This window comes from Branchiostoma floridae, chromosome 14 (genome assembly GCF_000003815.2).
Source record: "Branchiostoma floridae strain S238N-H82 chromosome 14, Bfl_VNyyK, whole genome shotgun sequence".
Classification (NCBI taxonomy): Eukaryota; Metazoa; Chordata; class Leptocardii; order Amphioxiformes; family Branchiostomatidae; genus Branchiostoma; species Branchiostoma floridae.
In genome coordinates this window covers 5,042,466-5,056,790 of record NC_049992.1, presented here as the reverse complement: position 1 = coordinate 5,056,790, position 14,325 = coordinate 5,042,466, and the positions used below count along the sequence as shown (strand labels likewise).

The window sequence follows — 14,325 nt, the reverse complement described above, 5'->3', positions numbered from 1 at the left end:
CACAAAATGGCAACTTATTATTTTCGGTCCCATTGGTAATGCATTACAGGACAGGTAACAAATTTTACCGGTAACATTTGTTACAACAGTAAACTTAACCCATTTTCTTCAAAAGGATTAACATTAGTTGACGTCCCTAGGGACATTTAAAAAGTGGGCAGCATTTTTGCACCGGGTCAGACAGAATGCTTCGAAAGCATCAAACAATGGTAACGTTTGTTACAGTCATTTCTGTACAACATTTTGTAAGCAAGGTGGGATACAAATGGCAGTCAATGACCCTTTTTCTGTTTCTTCAGAAAACCAGAAAAACTGTAAAGCGTCACAAAATCGGCCATTTCTAGTCTTATACGTGGATAATATAACCGTGGCAACCATCGTACTTGTGGTGGTAACGTTTGTTACCGAATTTGGCGACAGGCATAAACCTCCTCACACAGCCTCCAAGATCAATGACAGTAGCGATCTGACGTGATCGGACAGAGGGCCTTGGTAGCTGGTTTCATCTGCCGAACAATCATTTGGGGAACTGAATTGTTCCGTTTTGGCTACTATTTGAATTCTTCGTATCTTTTCAGGCGACAGCCATTTTTTAGGGGTTGAAATCCCACCCGAGGTTATAATAACCTTCAAAGCCATGAACCAATATGAATGTTGTGGTGCATCTTTTGTAAAACATTACAGGGGTTGTGGAAAAACAAAGGGACCAGTCATGCTGTCTATAATTTGCTCAATATCAAGTCGTAAAGTCAGGCGACATCGTTTTTGACATTTCAATGAGAACGAGCCAGAAGCCTGTTAAATGCACAACGGATTAACGCACACTTCCGTTATTTGCACGGAATCCCCAAATCACAAACTTGGTGTGGTCCAGCTGTATAATGTAGCGTTATTGCACCACCCTGATAATTGCACGAAATGCGCTGGCAAATGGGGTGTGCAATTAAACGGCTTCTACTGTATCTTTGTTTTTGACATGCAAAGATCTCACTGGCAAAATGGCTCTTAACTTGTTTGGCCCATTGCTATTGCGACAAAGAGTGTTGAACAGGAAAAAATCGAGGGGTTGTGGGCAAAACGGATTCTTAGGTTGGACGCCCCTTTTAACGTCTTTGATACATACTGACACAGAATGCATTTTCTACCATTCCTGTTTATCTCAGAGCGTGTCGTGGAAATGTGGAGCAGATGGAAGTCCAACATTTTTTGCTTGCTTGCAATGGGATGTGGACTTCTGTTCGTCACGTCAGTGGTCATCGCTGTCATCCTGGCAACTCACATAACTTTTGGTGGAAGGGTAAGCTTTAATTTCTTGTTCAGTCTATGGTCCCAATTGTACTGGTGCCTAGTGGTGTGTACATTCCGGTGCCCGACCGGTCCCGAAAACGCCGGAGCTACGTAGGGTTCACGGCCAAAAGCGCCAAAAGAAAAGCCTGTGAACTGTCTGGAAGCGCCCCTTTTTTCTGGGACCTTAGCCTTAGTAGCCTGAGGGAACATAAGTTGCAGTCTCCGTTGTCGACTTCGCCGGACGTTGATGTTTTTAAACTCAGTCCTTATATTATGATAAAGCAACCAGAACCCAACAAGCAATAAGAAAACAACTGTGCGAGTAAAAAAGCTAGGTCAAGTCGACCTCTGCAACTAGGTTATAATTAGTTACTAGTATTAGTTCCTTATTGATCATATAGTGTGATAATTTCTACTGGTTGCAATGCGTTAATTACCATACGGATAAATTTGTGCATGTTTCTGAATGTAGGTTGTGCTTGACTCAAAGCTGAAACAAAATGGCACGATGATCATGGAGTCCAGTACTCCATGGAAGACGACACTCTATGAAGAAAAGAACTCGGCATTAGGGACGGTCACAGTTATCGACTCGACTCCAACGTATTTGCCATTTACGAACAACAGTGTGACCACCGACACCATGCCAATGGTAGTCACATTAGGGACAACCACGGGTAAGTAATATTTGACTGAGTTGAACACTATTCAGATACCCTTTATTTTAGCCCCAAGAGTACACATTAATGTTATTGCCAATACTCTTTATTCAATTGCATGAAACTTGATTATAGTGTTCTTGCCATTAAAGTTATTCATTACGCCTTAGATGAGTAGAGTAAAAATCCTTTCTTTTTTCCCCTTTGTTTTACAGACATTAATGAGTGTAACAGCAATCCATGCCAACACGGACGCTGTATGAACAAAGATGGTGGCTACAAATGTACCTGCTTGCCTGGATGGACTGGACAGAACTGTCGACAAGGTGATTACTTTTTCCATGACTGCCATTCACTTTGCAAACATCATGGATTTTTAATCCTTTTTTTCTTTTTCTTCACTCCCTCTTTCTTAACAAAAGATATATCTATGTATCATACTGCTACATTTGTTTAAACACACAGACCTAGACGAGTGTACCAGGAACCCATGCCAACATGGACACTGTGTGAACCAAGATGGCGGCTACAAATGTACCTGCTCACCTGGATGGACTGGACAGAGCTGTCAGCAAGGTGCGTTGTCTTTACGCAATACCAAATGGATTTCATTTTCATTCGTCAGTTTTATAGCTGTGCATGTGTTTAAACCCCAAATACTACCTCATCAGATTGACTTTGCCTTGCCTGATGCCTAGCAGTTGGGCGCTGCTGGCAAAAGTCCATTTAAGCAAAATGATTCTGTTTGTGTTGTTACACAGACATCAATGAGTGTACCAGGAACCCATGCCAAAATGGACGCTGTGTGAACAAAGATGGCGGCTACAAATGTACCTGCTCACCTGGATGGACTGGACAGAATTGTCAGCAAGGTGACTTTCCTTTACCGCAACACCAAGGTTTGAAATGGATTTAATTGTCATTCGTCTTAAGATTCACAGCTGTGTTCAAAACCCATTTACTTATTCATCAACTTGACTTTGTCTTTATTGCCCAAGCTCAGCAATTGTAGCCTCTACCAGGCTCCGTGGATCGGTGGTCTAAATGTAGAAATTGGACAGAGTCAATAGTACGCTAGGGGAGTCAGCCGACCAGTAGAATCATTATCCTCACCACTATTGGCCGGCCGACTCCCCTAGCGTACTATTGACTCTATTTGTCCAATTTCTACAATTGGACGCTGCTGGCAAAAATTCATTGAACCAAATGGTTTTTTTGTGTTGTCACACAGACATCAATGAGTGTACCAGAAAACCTTGCCAACATGGACGCTGTGTGAACAAAGATGGAGGTTACAAATGTACCTGCTCACCTGGATGGACTGGACAGAACTGTAACCAAGGTGATTACTTTTTTCTTGACTACCATTCACTTTGGCGTCATCGTGGATTTTTCATCCTTGTTATTCTAGTACATTTGCATAATTAATGAGAATATTCTATAATAGCAATTTTTTCAATGTATCTCTTGTCCCGTACGTGATATGGTCGTGACATTTGGGTGGTAGATAGCTTTTAGCGTCATGACAAAGTGGGGCAAGTTTCAGTCCCCTAACATTCAATTGTGGAACTGCAGGGGCGTTTTTGTCAAGACACTCCAAAGAGGATAACTGCAGAAAGGAACTGCAGATTGCCTGCATTTTAGGTATGCAGGTAGCTTATGCAAAGAAGGTTCATAATGATATGCATTTTATGTAAATAAGGACTTAATTTACATAATCAATCAGGAAATTGTATAATTCCATTATTTGCAATAAGTGGACTTCGATAAATGTAATACTTACATATAATCGGTGGAACATATGCAGATATCAAATATGCAAATGAGGAACTTATTTGCATAATTTATGCAAAAATTGCAAAACAACTTAATGATTAATGATTTGAATTGGGAATTTTACTTGTCACATGTGTACTGTACGTTATCCAATGATGAACAACACCATGCATAAATCATGTTAATGTTAAGTCATTTGCATGAAATTAACTAAAGCTCTAAATATTCATGGAGGTATGAGGTCGCCGAACTCTAGTTTTAGACATGTTCTACACACTACTTGTCCACTTGTTGAACAAACACGAAGAGATTTTCTTATACGTGCGGTCAGATGACAGATCCCGCCAGTAGACCCTACGTAATCTGATAGATGTGAGATAGATTTGAAACAACACAAACTTTAAATTAAGCATAAAGGCGCAGTTTTCTATCTTTTTGGGGTAGTATGTTGAATGTGGGATGGCCTAATGTTGCACGAGGCAGACATTTATTTGTAGTTATTATGACGGAAAGCTGTTGTTCAGTTTGAGTCATCGATGCAAGTACCACACTGCTAATGACAGTCCCCTCCCCTGGGTCAGGTGCCAATGTCGCCCTGGGGAAGACGGCGTTTCAAACAAGCACTCTTGGGGACGGAGTTGCCAGCCGTGCCGTAGACGGGAACACCAATACTGACTACACTGCTGGTTCCTGTACACACACTGTAGGTGACCCGGGAGAGACAAATCCAACCTGGTGGGTGGATCTCGGCCAATCGTATGTGATTGACAGGTACGTTTACAGCATATTTCCGGATCTATTATCCATCACTAATAAAATATGATAGATTGACTACTTGTCTAAAAGAACACATACTTGGTATAAGTAATTATAGTGCCTGAGGATCTATCAAAGTTTGCAGGTTTTATGGAGTACCATGAATATTTACCTGTCAGTGAACATACAATGCGTATCAAACTAAGGTGCCATTGTGTATTTTCTGTCTCCAATATCTACAGAGTGGTCATCTTTAACCGCCAGGACTGTTGTGCTAAACGACTCAACCCCTTCAACATCCACATCGGGAATTCCGACCAGGTCAGCACCAACCCCAAGTGTGGAGGTGATCATCACATCAACTTGAACCAGCCGTCCATTTCCGTCTCTTGTCAGGGGATGAAGGGTCGCTATGTGGGAGTCTGTCTTCCCGGATCCTCCCGTATACTTACCCTGTGCGAAGTCCAAGTATTTTCAGGTAGGCCTTTACTACATTTAGTTTACATGGTCGTGGCATAATGTATAGAACTTCCAATTCAACACAAAGCAGGCAGGTTTTAAGCACGATGTTGGTGTGCAGTCGATCCGTAGCAGGTGTGGGGCTCTGTGGGGTGAACGTCCGAAAGGTCACGGCAGGCGGCCGAAAGAAAACCAATTTCCCCTCGGAAAGTGCTGAAATTAAGCATTTTAAAGTAGTCTATGCCAAAAACTGTACTTGGATCATTTTATCAAAGATCTAATGCCTATCTATACCAAATTTTAGGTCATTCAATTGTAATACCAGGGCGCAGGGGGGCAAAATATACCGTTTTGGTATAAAAATGACCATAAAACCTCAATAAAACTATTTTAGAGGCAGATATGAACAAAATGAAGAAAAAAAACGACATCGAGGTATTGGCCCACTCTTCTACTGTGCCAAATTCCAAGTCATTCTGTGCAGGAACGACTGAGATAGCGTACTTTGAAGATTTGACAGGAGAAAGAAGGAAGAAAGAAGAAGCATTACGAATAAAATATAATTCACCATGCCTATGGTATGGCTGAAATATAACAAATCTGGCAAATAGCTAGAAATGCACCTGCTCACCTAGATGGACTGGACAGAACTGTCAGGAAGGTGATTATTTTTTTCCGTGACTACGATTCACTTTCAGGCATTATTGATTTTTTTTATCCTTTTTCTTCATTCTCTCTTTCTTAATGATGGGTATATCCATTACTTCAACATAGACATCAATGACTGTACCAGGAACCCATGCCAACATGGAAGCTGTGTGAACAAAGATGGTGGCTACAAATGTACCTGCTTACCTGGATGGACTGGACAGAACTGTCAGCAAGGCGAGTTCTTGATACTGTCTGTTAGTTTCCGGAGCATTATCATGTCCTTTTCTTTGTTAGAAACATGCGTCGTACATTATTTCTTATGATCGAAGCCCATCTTAATTTTGACCGAGATACTAGTACACGTATCTTACTAGGTAAATGTATCAACATTTTCTTGGGGGCGATGTTGGAAACAATTCCAAATATTCCAAAGACCTACAACTTTTCTTTTTTTTCCTACTGCAAAGACACCAATGAGTGTACCAGGAAACCATGCCACATGGACACTGTGTGAACAAAGATTATGGATACAAATTAATGCACCTGCTCAGGATACAGAACTATGCTTTTTGAGTGGTAGAGAGCTCTTGATGCCGAGAGTAAGAAGTATAGGTTTGGGCCCCCTAGCGGCATGTTCTGAACTGCAGGGCAGGTTTAGTGTAAGACTTTGAAAGGAGTTGATGGTTTGTTATGATTTTTGGTATTTAAATGGATTAATTGATGCTTCATATAATTACATATTATTTATGCAAATTGGTACTTAATTTGAAGAAATGATTAGAAAATCGTGTAAGCACGCTCAGTTCCATTAAAGGACCATTGCAACATGTGAGATCTGTAACGGAGAAGGAGAAGAATATTGATAGATAGATATTATGCAAAATATATACCTCATTTGCATCAATAAGAAAATGCTATTATAATGTCATTGTTGTAGATGACGGGAACTTCTCACTTGTAGCATTTGGCAGTTATGTACAGGTGAACATCGTTGAACATTACTTATGCAAATGAGGTCCTCATTTGCGTGATTATCAGATGAATAAAAGCCTTATTTCTTACACAGATTGTGTACGTCTGTTTGATGGAGGAGATGATCAAGTAATATTTTTTATGCAAATGAGAACCTTATTTGCATAATTAATGACAGACAATTAATACACCAGTTGTAAAGGTTAGGATCATTTGGCGAAGGTATGGGGTCGTGGAGCTCTAGGTTCAGATATTTCAGCATTTCAAAATGGCAGGGATCGCTTTGGCTTTCGAAACATAAGTGATTTTTTGCAGTTCACCTTGATCCCATTGGTGTGTTAGTCTATTTGACGACATCTTTAAATCGATATCGAAATCTCCCGGATATTTTGAGAAGCAAAGGCTTTTGCCCGGAAGTTATGTAACAACGTGTCAAATTTTCCCGCGTCTTTTCTAATGAGAAATTGCAAAATGATCTTTTATCATACTTGACAAAACTCAGACACAATGTATTGGTATCGGTATATACTTGCACAGGAATTACAATTACCTGCATTGTAGATAATGCATGTATTGTTTGAAAGGGTTTCTTTACTTTCATAACACCTATTTGCCGCGGATGGCAAGACTTGAGCCGTTACTTTTATGAACTCCTGCAAACTGCCAGGTATTTGGCGGGAACTCCGTAAATACTTGATAAAGATATATAATTGTTCCTGTCAATTACAGCAATTACAGTAGGTTATTTGCAAGAGATAACCTTTCCGGCTCCACGAAGCGTCAATAACTACGCCAGGCTGGGGAAAACATTGGCCCAGGACTTAACAAGTTTTACTTTATGTCTGGAACTGCGTACCGACATGAGTTCCACCAGCCATGCAGGTGTGGTCAGCTATGCTGTACAAGAACATGACAATGAGCTACTTATCTTCAATAAAGCAGGGAAGGGATTGGAAGTAAGTTGTCAATCACAAACCTCTGCTATCTAACTCGCCACTCTTTTATTTCTCAAGACTAATTTAGCAATACATGCTGTAATTTCAAAGATGACCGTCCATGTCCTTGAAACATATTTTCCAGTTGTGGGTACAAGGTACACCCACTGCCCCCCTTGGTGCCTTGCCTGTTTGGGATGGTGAAAGGCATGCCGTATGTGCCACCTGGAGCAGCACCGATGGAGCCTGGCAGGTCTTCGTCGACGGCGTTCGTCACGCTTCCGGCTCGAGGCTTAACGTAGGGGGGAAAGTGCGCAGTGGTGGAACATGGATCCTTGCACAGGACCAAGACACAGTTGGGGGAGGGTTCGAGCCACATCAAGCGTTCATCGGGGAACTGTCGCAGCTGAACCTCTGGGACCGCGTGCTGACTCCAGCTGAGATAGGGACAGACTCCTGTCGTCAACATGGCAACGTGATTGACTGGGAAACCACTGACGTAAACGTTTTTGGGCTGACTACTAATGCTGAATATCGCTGCGGTAAGTACCGTACCCAACGTATTACCTTCGCCAAGAAGGTTATGTTTTTAGCTGACACGGTGAAGTGGCTATGCAAGCTGTGGGTCTGCATGTCAACAGCACTAAAAGGTACCTTCAATGAACAGTAAAACGTCTTTATATGATGCTGCAAATATAAATTGAGTGTATGACCATTCTTGTATGGGGGCAAATTTTGGAGAGGTCAAATACCGTATATGGAGTCATTTCCGTGTCACATATGGCATTACAGTCAAACCTGCCCGAGCGACCACCTCTTCTCAGCGACCACCTGGCCATTTCGACCGTTTTTTCTCGGTCCCGATTTTTTCCCCATTGACGTATAAGCATTAAGCGACCTTTTCTCAACGACCACCTGGCCAACGCGACCGCGACCGGCCCAAATTGGGACCCATAACGACCGCATCATTTTCAAAATTGAGGTTTTCATCGATTTTTGATGACAACTAGCACGATTTTGTGCCGAAATCGGCCAGTTTGCATCGGATTTTGACTGCCATTATGAAGTTATGTTTAGAATAAGGATGGCGGCGGTCAATGGGTGGGTCAATGGGGCGGTCTACTGTAATATGGCAGGAAATTTCGCTGTGAGAAAATCCGAATGTAGTTGTAACAGAAGTTTTTTTTTAAAATCTATATCATTGTAAAGTGAACGAATGCTGAAACGTATATAGCCTCATGCTTTTTAAGAAAGATCTGTGTAGCTCATACCCTTTTAAGAAAGATCTGTGTGAGTGCTTTTGTCCAACTGTACTGTACATTCACCCGCTGTCGGGACGTAACATCCATTGGCATAATACCGGTCGGTTTACTGCAATTTCTCAAGCAATGCTAATTTGGCAAATGATCAACGCATCATTTTCTCCAGTTACATGTTGCTGTTACAGCTTACCTTTGCCACTTCTTCTGTGTAAATTATTTTGTCTCTCTGGTCCTGCTAAAAACATAATTGGAACACACCGCGGAATTGCACGGAGAACGGGCGCGTGGTTGGAAGGGGGTGCACTATACCGGCCGAACGAAACACGGCACAATTAACTGCCGCTATGTACCTTTATACATCCTCTGTTGTACCTTCTTTCCTGTTCAACAAATCTGCATGAGCATACAAAAAGTCATGAGAAAATGGGCGTATACTGACAAGAATTTTCATTTAATTTTGGTCCGTCACAACCGCTATGACGTAAAACTTTACTGCATGCTGGCCGTAGGCGTAGCATTGAAAATGGCGGGAAAATGGCGGCGTACGTTCAATTTGACCCATTCAGCCGTAGATCCGGGCGATAATGCAACGGTTCCTCACACTTTTACACGAGTTGTAGGTCACCAAAAGAAATTCAAGATTGCTGTTGAATCATGCTCGTCTTGTGCCGTGAGCACATGTGATTATTATCTACAAATCTGGCGATGAACGTGACAGTGTGTTTGTCCCACGACGAGCTCGCCTGCCCCGAAAATGACCTGATAACTTTTGGCCTTGTTGTCTTCGAATGCATTGTTATCGATGCTTTGTAAATTATGTATTGGACACCTAGATGTCTGAAGTGTGCATACCTCAGAAATAACTATTGTTGCATGTGTAGATCTCTTTAAGTTCCACTATTTTTAATCGACCGGTATAAGGCTTATGACCGGTATTATGCCAATGCATGTTACCGGGCATCGAATTCGAAAGGTACACCGTAGTTCTTTCAGATACGGCGATCAAGAACGACGCATAAAGGCTTGTATGGTCACTGACAGCATCAAAGTTTCCTTACTGTTTAAAACGTTAGTGTACAAATATTGAGCTTTAAAACACTGTATCGTATAAATGCTCGGTAAAAGCTTGGGGTTAGATTTACAATCGACCTCGCTTCTTTGTGTGCATGCAGTGTGCTTGCTATTTGCCACTACACAACGGAAACCATTTATACTTTGCATCGGGCATGTTTTGTGTCGATACTCTTCTCAGCGACCACCTGTCCAAATCGACCGCTTTTTTCCGGTCCCCCGGTGGTCGTCTTGGGCAGGTTTGACTGTATTTCCTTGTCAAAATATCTAAAAACGCACCTTAAAATAGCGAAAATACTTCTACGATATACGTATTTTCTGGCCCAAACGATATCTTTTACGTATACGATATCGCAATTCAGACGATGCATTTCCATACGGTATCGTTCTGGCATGTACATGCAGACGTTATAGCGCACCTTTCGTGATACGATATTTAGAAATAGAATGTAGATGCCGGAAAAATACCGCATGAAAAAAATATCGTCAAAATTTCGTTATACATAATTACGATAATCTAAGGTACGTCTTATAACGATATCTTAGCAAAGTGAATTTTGCTGCGTACAATGGAGTATGGTGATGTTTTTATTCCGAGACGATATCATATACGCAAAACGATATCGATTATGACATCATATCCGTTTCAAAATTTTGTATGAAAAAGATGGTTTAATTATAGCACGAAAAAATCGTCGTTTCTGTAGGACGAAATGGGCCTTATGAACGATTCCAATTTCAGAACAGATTAAGTTCAATTTTGTTTTGTTTTTCTGTTTCGACAGATTCCTTAAAGAGACGATAAAACGTAACGATACAACGCAATCACCACACGGTAGCACATGAAGCTATGTGTTATTACCCCACGCCTGTCATCAACCATATCCTCCCATTCCAGACTAGCTTACACCCCACTTCAAAATTAAACCAGCGTGTATCAAATACTGTCTTTTTAAATCACATAAACCAGGAGATTGCCAGGTTGGAGACGGATCATCCTACCGAGGAACAGTCGCCGTGACCAGAACAGGCAAGACGTGTCAGCGCTGGGACAGCCAGACTCCTCATGGACACGACAGGACACCTGGTAATCACCCATCATCCGGACTGGAGCAGAACTACTGCCGGAATCCGGACGGTGAACCCGGAGTGTGGTGCTACACCACGGACTCCAGCACGAGATTCGAAGAATGTGACGTACCAGTCTGTGGTAAGGTCTGATTATGTAACCTTAAGGTCTGTGTTATGACCTCCTCTCATCTGTACTACATCTGCTCCTCGACATTTGAATCTTTTACATGCCAGAACGATATCGTATGAAAAAAAATCGTCTGACTTGCAATATCGTTTACCTGATGACGATAATCTAACGTACGCCTATGCTAATATATTTGTTTCAAAAATACGGGCGATATACGTGACGTTTTTCCTAAATTCACGTCACATGGACGTAAAATACGTGACGTCCGACGTATTACAGAAACGTCACACTAACGTGCGGCAAACGTAACATCTATTTATCAATAACTTAGTTTGTAATACGTCGGATAAACGTCGGATTTTTAGGAAAAACGTCACGCATATAGCTCCCGTATTTTTGAAACAAATATATTGCCATATATATGGCCTTGACATGGGCGCCGTCCGGATCCGCAGAAAGCGGCAGTGTAAGTGCTCGGAATCCCTCCCCCGGCGAAAGCCGTTACGGTTCTGTAGGATCCTGTACTGGTTGTCGTACAATATGGCAGACGGTACGTCGTATACCTCGAACAGCTCGGACACCTTCACCGTGTAAGCGAGGTAGTCTTCGATGTCTTGCTTGTTGGAGATTTTACCGGCGCGGATAAGCGCGGCCATGATTTCATTTCGCGTCTACACGTTCTGTCAGCAGTCCGGGCACGCACTGTCTGCAGTCCGGGAATGATGCCCCGGACTATCCCGCCTGCCTGGAACTAATTAGCTACTCGTAAAGCTGACCTTGGCAAGTTCGTGTGTGGTCAGATCAAAACACAAATAAACAACCTTTATTTTAACCGTAAAAAGGCATGGGGAAAAACATGGCTTATGGGTCCGACTGCTTGCAAGTTTAGTGTTCAATCTGCGGCAGGCTACCGGCGATGATTACATTGTTTGTATCGCAAACTCAGAAGCAAACGTTATCATCCAACATAGATATACTTTCTTTTTCAACGTTGTACGGTATTCTGTTTCTCCACATCTGTAGGTTTATGAATCGATATACCAGTTACTTATTTGGCGTTTACAAGTATAGAATTCTGGCCTATTTCCCATCAAATAAAACAAAATATATTTTTAAGTTAGTCTGAATACGGATACAAGTTAAGTTTTGTGGAAATCTCACTGTTGTAGCTTAATCAAAAACCGCTGTAAAATGATATCCAAAATGTATTCAAAATAGCTTTTCAGTTATAAAAGGATGTTTACTTTTGATACTTGGTGCAAAATAGACAAAATATAACCTTGATAGTGTTGAAGGCATGCTGGCGTCACTGTTGTGTCACTGTTGTGTCACTGTTGCGTCACTCTTGGGTGATTGGGTCACTGTTGGGGCATCTTGCCAATTGCGTTATTTTTTAACTTTCAAAAAACCGTCGCGTTGGCTTGTGTCACCTCTAGGTTCGCTTGTGTCACCTCTAGGTTCGCTCGCGTCACCTCTAGGTTCCATGGGGTTACGTTTGCGTTGTCGAAACCCGCAGCGACGCAAGAGTGTCGCGAGTGCAGTGGGAGCGCACCTTTACCTGCAACCATCTATTATATAGTATCCCTTTTGGTGTGAACTCACTACAGTTACGTTTCGTTGCAGCCAAACGATGTCAAAATGGATGGACGGAACACAACAACCACCGCTACAAGCTGATGACAGACTGTGTCAGCGGATCTGATGCACAGTTAAAGTGTAAACAATATGGTGCACATCTGGCCTCCATCACAAGCAGGGCTGAGAACGACTTCATCAAAGGTCTCATCTCAACATGTGAGTAGCAAATAATCATTGTCATCAACAGACGGATTTAAAAGAGTCCTAAACCCCACAACAGGGTGCTGTTTCCAATAGATATTAGTTTTAAGAAGTAAAACATGCATGCTACTTCACATTATATGCGTGCATAAAAAGCATTCGGTGTTATGCTGAACTCCCAAAATACAATTTACTATAATTCAACGAAGAAAACTGAATATAATTTGTTTGACTTGGCCTGACAAAAATTTGTTACAAAACAAATTTGAGGCGCGATGTTAAAAACCCTTTCCGTTTGTTTGCAGCCCCTACTACTGAAGGTGTTTGGATTGGACTGCGTAAAAATGAACAATCTTGGAGCTGGCTGGATGGCTCTTTACTCACCTATACAAACTGGGCCTCTGGCGAGCCTAACAACTTTGCAGGCTGGATCTGTGGACGAGAGGAGTGTGTGGTGATGTACTCCAAGGTGCGTGTTCCTCTTTTAAGTACAAAGACAGTTTATTGGTTTATAAAAATGAAGCATTCGTCTTTGATTTCTTCCTCCTTAGACAAGGAAGACTAAAATGACAAGTGAACAGAAAAGTTACTGATGTGTAGAAACTAACAATCTTCTGCATGAAACATTTCCCACAGAGTGGCAGCAATTCGATAAATACAGAAAGGCGGGCAAGCGGAAAATGGAATGACAGACGCTGCGGGAAGAAAAAGCCTTACCTTTGCAAGAAACGTAAAACATGACATCCTATCGGATGTAAAAAAAAAAAAATATACCGGTACAGGAGTGTGCAGAAATGTTAGCCAAAATCACTATGTAGTGACAATCAGCATTAGCACTAGTAGATGTCAAAGGTCACTGTCATGTCACAGATGAGTTTGTCTATTTGAATAATCAAGAATATATTTAGTTGATAATACATAATGTTAGAAAAAGATTGTTTGCACAGAAAAAAGCAACAGATTCTGAATTTAATGAGGTCCTATATAAAACTAACGTCTGCAGACTATGTATTTTAGACTCTTCAGTTTAGTTCAGATTGGAAACAGTTACTGTCCGGAAGCAGTTGGTAACTTCTTAGTTGCAAATGTTTATCAAACTGACACCTAGTAATGAAAATTGAAACAAAAAAGATGCATATGCTATACACTACTATATGGATGAATGAAACTGCATAATAATAAAGATGTGAAAAGCGTTAAGTTGTATGATGACAAGAGGTATTTGTCATCAAAAGTAGAGACATCGATGTTTAACTATACATGTTTTGTAGGAGGTACAAAATGCCGAAAGTAACCATTTTGTTGTTGTAACCCGTGTGTAGTGCCTGGTGGCACATAGGGAAGCAAGTTTCCTTGCAGTTTCTGCGGCAGGGGGAGGTTTTTCGTATCATTGCACACAGAACGATTGTTTCCTAAAAGAAGGCTAAGTCAATTTTGACATCAAAATGCGCCAAATGTAACAGGAGAAAATTTTACACAGGTACAACTACTAATGGTTGTGCTACAGGTATCATATC

At 41.5% G+C, this 14,325-nt stretch overlaps 1 long non-coding RNA gene across 1 annotated transcript; it reads left to right on the top strand.

The window, feature by feature from the left end:
- The first annotated feature begins 12,769 nt into the window (after positions 1-12,769).
- Positions 12,770-14,176, top strand: LOC118430282. Its single transcript, XR_004832831.1, has 3 exons — positions 12,770-12,823; positions 13,114-13,277; positions 13,445-14,176. It is a non-coding gene; the product is annotated as an uncharacterized LOC118430282 (long non-coding RNA).
- The last annotated feature ends 149 nt before the right edge of the window (positions 14,177-14,325 follow it).